This window comes from Procambarus clarkii, chromosome 88 (genome assembly GCF_040958095.1).
Source record: "Procambarus clarkii isolate CNS0578487 chromosome 88, FALCON_Pclarkii_2.0, whole genome shotgun sequence".
NCBI lineage: Eukaryota > Metazoa > Arthropoda > Malacostraca > Decapoda > Cambaridae > Procambarus > Procambarus clarkii.
In genome coordinates, this window is record NC_091237.1 from 8,590,052 (window position 1) to 8,596,644 (window position 6,593).

Genomic DNA, 6,593 nt, shown 5'->3' on the forward strand with positions numbered 1-6,593 from the left:
TACTGGTAGCAGCAGTGGGATCCAGAATTAATTTTCTAGAAACGAAAATTCAAGCACCCACATTGCCACGTGTTCCGATCGCCACCGCCGCCATCCTGCCATCCACGTATAAATTATTGCACCAGTCCGGGCCCTACCATCAGCCACTACTCTAGGTCGACGATTTCAAAAGTAAGGCGCAATATTTGCAAGAGAGAACGAAATTTTCATCAGTGAGAGGAGAGTAATTCGCCGCCAGCGATTTTTTAATTTCCCCGCGCCATCTTAGAACCTGTGCCACCACCTCAATCATCACCCAAGCCGACAGCATCAAGCCTTGCGAGTGTTTCAAGCTACTGCAATCGTCGCAAGTATCGACTGATCATCGTGTGTGTTGTACAGATATTTGAGAATAATTGGTGGACTGCAATTGTCTGACTAAGTGTCGCCCCAAGCTCACACACACCTCGCCACCTCTCACCATCGCCAACAGCATCCTGCTACATCATTTTGCTGTGAAACTCCTGCCTAGCAAATCGTCCTTCCTTCGCCATCATCGTCGTCTCAGCATTTATCGTCACGTTCCCAACATTAATTCCCAGTGTAGGGTCCCACAAGAGCTTCGCGCACGGCCGCTAGGAGCGCTGCCTGCCGTCGCACCAGTTGTAAACAAACCGTGCATGTGCCTCTTCAAACGCCTTGTTGCCGTTTTTCGTGTTGGCCACTGTTAGATTGCAAGTCCTGCAGCCCTCAGTTAAGTAACTAAAAGCCAAGACTTCGTGTGCTAGGTTTTAAAGAGGTTTAACGTAAATATATCACAATATCTTATGCATTAACCTTTCAGTGACATTTTAAATATTGGAGTTGGCTCCGTACTCCACTCCCAGTTTCTCTGAGTCATTTTCAACATTCTTGCTTCTCACAGTAATTTCATTGAGTATTAATTGTGTTAATAGTGTGTTATTAACAAATTCAAAGTTCAGAGAAGTAAGAAATCATTGGTTTGCAGGCGATGAGTCACAATAACGTGGCTAAAGTATGTTGACCAGACCACACACTAGAAGGTGAAGGGACGACGACGTTTCTACTTGAGAATGGTCCAGGACGGACCGAAACGTCGTCGTCCCTTCACCGTCTAGTGTGTGGTCATGGTCAACAATCATTGGTTTAGTAGCAGTAAGGATTTGCACAATAGATTTTTTTATTCTCCAGGCCTTAATTTAAAATTTATTCTTTCAAAATTTCATGTTATAATATTTACCATACAAATTTATATACATACCTGTGTCCAGTTTCTGTACTACATCCATATTTCCTGTATTGCCACTTGTTGTGTTGAATTATTTTATCAAAATTGCAATTGCACTTCCAGTTCTATAATTTCATTGCAGTGCTTAGCCTGGTTAATTAATTTATATACCTCTAATTCCAGCCATTTTCATACCAAATTGCTAATTTAATTTACAATTTTGCTTGTTTTGAATTATTTTGCTGCCTAGCCCAATTTAATCATTTTATTTCTGCCATTCCTTACATTAGCCTAAGTTTGATATTTTTTTGAGTGTTTATTTTTGTGTATTCTATTCTGATGCCTGGTGCACTTAATTATATTCTGCGTTCAAACAGTACTTCCACGGCTGTGACAATGCCTTCCTCTGTTGCAACTTCTTCTGCCTCCAATGGAGCAATTGCTTGTGCTCCTGTCCAGAGGTCAGCTCAGGAAATGGCTATTACACTTTTTGCTGGTGAATCCCGTTTGTTAGAGTCCTGGTTTAGCATGGTTGAAGCGAAAACCAAGGCCCGTTTTTCTAAGCCTACTGATGCCGAATATTTGGCAATTGCGCAGTCAGCCGTTGACACAACCAAGGGTGAAGCTCGTTTTGTTGTAGATGAGAAAGCTATTGCTTGCCTACAATCATGGTCAGAATTTAAGGATTTCTTTCGCGGGCACTTTGTTAACAATGGAGACCTCGACCTGTATAGGTTAGCCAAGAAAATTGCCAATGCCACCATGCAGCCCGGTGAATCGCTTAATGCGTTTACGAGCCGACTCGGTCAGTATCTGTATGCCTTGGAGACTGCCATGCTTAGTTCCTCATGGGTTGATCCAGACAAGACATTAACCCCCCAGGCCATGACCAAAATGATTGCATTTGGGACTTTAATTAATTTTGCCCCAGAGCATATTAAATCGATCATCGAGCAACAAAATTTTAGAGTTAAAAATGAAATTGGTGAAGTGTTTGAGGCTATCAATAATGCCGCTGATAAACTAGCTTCCCGAAGTGCTCAACTGTTGCCATCCTCTGACACTGTGAATGTAGTAACAAGCCCTCAGCATCTTGAGGTTATCTTGAGATGATTTCGGGGCTTTAGTATCCCCGCGGCCCGGTCCTCGACCAGGCCTCCACCCCCAGGAAGCAGCCCGTGACAGCTGACTAACACCCAGGTACCTATTTTACTGCTAGGTAACTCTCAAAACTCTTGGTCGCAGAACCGCACCCATGCTCAGAGCCTGCTGTTAAATTCACCTCCTCATAAGTTGCCGTAACGCCATAGCCCACAACCATCCACTTCCTCATGTTGGCATTGTGGTAAGACTAATAACCTCACAAGGGACTGTTGGTCCGCTCCTCGATCATCACCCTCTAGACAATTCTCTCGGTCCTCTCGTCAATCTAATAATCCTAGGCTCCCGTATTGCAGATATCATAAACAAGTCGGTCACCACACTGCAGATTGTAGAGCTAGGCAAATGACATCCCCACCTTCATAATTCCCACGGTCAGTCTTGGCGAGGCGCACAGCGTCCGAGAAATTATCAGAGTTCTTGTAATTACAACTCCAGCCCAGCCATAATACAACGTCCAATTATAATAATCGATCACAGAATTCTGGAACTCAAAATGTTCATTCCATGTCGTCGGGAAACTCCCAAAACCAGCCGCTAACCAATTCAAATTAGAAAGTCCTAGTGCCCTCCCTGTGTACTCAGTCGCTACCCAAAATATATTTGGACACTTGACAGAGGAGGACACTGACTCTCGACTGGTTGTAAATGTTGACAGAACTGCAGTGTATTTGACCCAGACGAGACGCAGATACCCTAGACAACATAAATCAAAAGTAGTAACATGTCCAGTCTCAAGTGATGGTCCCCTTGTCTCAGCCATTGTACATGGTAGAGTTTTAAAGTTTTTCTTGACTCTGGTGCAAAAATGAATATTGTCAAGCCTTTAGCTCTTAGAGACATGGCAAGTAAGCACCCTACTCCAGTAAGAAAGACACCCATACCTTTTCTAAGTGGTGTTTCAGGAAACACAGTAAAAGTTCAGGGAGAAATTGACCTTCCACTCAAGTTAGATGACATCACACTTTCTGTAACCTGTTTAGTTGTTGACTATATCCATTTTCCTGGTGACATTCTCTTAGGTTTGTACACCATGATTGATGAGAATATCGCATTGTTTCCCCAGCGTTGGAACATTAGTATCAAAGACCACATCATACCCTTGTGTAGCTTGTATCGACAAGGCCATGAGTTTCAACCTTCAATCAGATTACGTTAATTTGTCGACGCCCGACTCGCTAGCGTAGGTTTGTCAGATCCTTGTCACAGTAGTATTCCCGAGAAAATGGGCACTCGATTGAAGCATCGTAGTTGTGCAGTTGTTAAGGAGAGTGAATATCGAGACTTTCTGGAAGGGGACGCCCTAACGGATTCTCGTTGTATTGCTCGCCTAGCAGTTTCCATCTCTGAAGTCAGTGGTTCCACAGTTACGAACACTGTACTGCACTCTCATTCTCTCACCAGAATAAGAGTTAAGGTTCAGGGAGTGCCTGAGTTATGGATGTGATTGCGGAAAGTGATATGTGTAAAGTGAATGGTACGTTTGTTGAACCTTCCTGGCACACAGTGAAGGATGGTACCGTTACACTGTATATTGCAAACACTAGCAATGCCGACATCCATCTCCAGTCTGGCACCCATGTTGTAAATTTTGCCCATTACTCATTACTGGTGCGAGTGGTGGATAATGTCTCCATGGATCATACTGTTTGTACTCTCACACCAGGAGAACATGGATCTCAGCCAGAGGTGCAAGCGCTACACCTGGGTCCTACTGATTTCCCTGACTCTGGGAATAGAGCCGTTGTTGCTCTACCAGGAGAAAAGTTAGGTTTCATTCCTCTATTACACATAAAATTCCCCTTGAACAAGGCACTATGCCTATTTATGTACCAGCATATCGTTTACCCCATTCTCAGAGAGCCGAAGCTGATAGACTCATAGAGGAAAAGTCACAGAGTAACGTAATTAAGTCGAGTAATTCACCATGGAATGCACCACTGATTCTTGTACCAAAACAAGATGGTACTTGGAGACCTGTAATCCATTATCGGAAGCTTAACAGAGTAACTATACCTGATCGTTTCCAACTTCCAGTCCTAAATGATTTATTGCAAAGTATAGATCGGAACAAAGTATTCTCAATGTTAGATTTGTTGCAGGGATTCTTGCAAATCCCCCTTGTTGAGGAAATTAAACAATTGACAGCCTTTAGTACTCCCAATGGTCATTTCCATTTCAAAAGAATGCCATTTGGTTTCCGGAATAGTCTAATAACCTTTTCATGGCTCATGACGAATCTATTTCATTGATTGATAGGAAGTACTCTTCTAGTTTACCTTGATGATCTCATAATCATGTCGCAAGATGTTCAGACTCATTTCCAGAATCTTGAGAAAATACTTGCAAAGCTCGCAGAAGCTAATTTAAAAAAATAACTTGCAAAATGCTCATTTTTAAAGAAAGGATTAATTTTCTAGGTCATACAGTTACACCTTCAGGCATTACATTGAATCAATAAAAAATTATTGCTGCCTGTGATTTTCCAACTCCTCGTACCGCAGAAGCCGTAAGACAGTTCAAAGGGTCTTGTAGGATTTTATCGTTCATTTATTGCTGGATTCTCTATTATAGCCGCTCCACTTTACAAGATGCAAAGGAAAGACGAACCCCTTTTTGTTTGGGGAGAGGCCCAGGATCAGTCATTCCAAAAACTCAAGGCAGCATTGATCTCGTCACCTGTCCTTAGGTATCCAGATTTTTCTAAACCTTTTACGTTGGTTACAGATGCTAGTGACATTGGCTTAGGTGCTGCATTACTTCAAAATAGAAGGTCACAGAGATCATGCAATAGCGTATGCAAGCCGCACATTATCTAAAGAAGAGAAAAATTATAGTGCAACAGAACGTGAAGCCTTAGCAGTTGTTTGGGCTCTTAAACATTTCAAGGATATAATTTATAATTACCCAGTTCATGTTCTTACAGATCACCAACCATTAATTCCTTTGTTCAAGAATGAGAATCCCGTTGGAAAGTTAGTTAGATATTTGCTCACAATTCAAGAGTTCAATCCCACATTTGGTTATATTCCAGGAAAACAAAATATTGGTGCTGATGCGTTTTCTCGACACGTAGCTGCGATTCAGTTAAATTACCCAGCATCAGACGCTACAGTAGTAGAGACGGAACAGAGACAAGACCCCATATGGGCACCCAGCATTTAGTTTTTAACCAAGCAAGATACTTAAACGATTCAAAAACCTCCAGTACCATTGAAAGAGTTAGTGATTTTTTATAATTTGCTGTGTAGAGTAGTAAAGCTAGGGACAGTCCTGAGGAAATGTTGTCAGTTAGTTGTTCCAGCTGTCTTGATACCAACAGTTATAAAAATTATCCATGATGCTCCCACAAGTGCACATCCAGGAAAATATCTATGCTCCAACAAGGTCGATTAAAGTGTTTTTGGCCATAAATGGCTAAGGAGATTGCTCATTATGTTGAAAGATGTGTGACCTGCCTACAGCACAAGGGACATGTAGCAGGACCTAATCCAATTTATGTGTACCCAACGACTAAAGCTCCTTGGGAACGATTATCGATGAATTTGCTGACAAATTTTGTGGAAACAGAAAAAGGAAAACACACTTGCTTGTAAGGGTTGATAATTTGTCACAATATTGCGAAATAATTCCTATCCCGAACAGATCAGCAGAAACAATAGCTAGTGCATTCCATGACCAAATAATTTGTAGATATAGTATGCCTAAAGTAATCCTTTCAGATAATGGTCCACAATTCAGTAATAGTATTTTAACTAGCTTGCGTAATTTATATAACATTAAAAAATGTAGTATCATGCCATATCACCCAGCAGGTAATGGGTTAGCAGAGTGTACTAACAGGAAAGTATTAGATGCTTTGAGAGTCACATTGAATTTTGACAACAGCAATTGGGATGAGTTTATACCCTTAATTCAGTGTGCCATAAATTCTTCGATTAATGTTTCTACAGGTGATACTTCTCATGCTATGGAGACAGATAAGTTCCTCCCTAATGAATTGATTAATGTACCTCCTACTCCTTTATATACCTTAGATGATTTTGTTCAAGTGAAGCGTAGACAAACGCAACTAGATTTCAAGAAAATAAGAGAACACTTGCCAAACGCAACAGCCGAGTTCACTCGAACAAGGAAGGCAAGAGATAAACCCAATAAGATTACTGTTGGATCTGTAGTAATGGTACATAACCAACATAGGTCT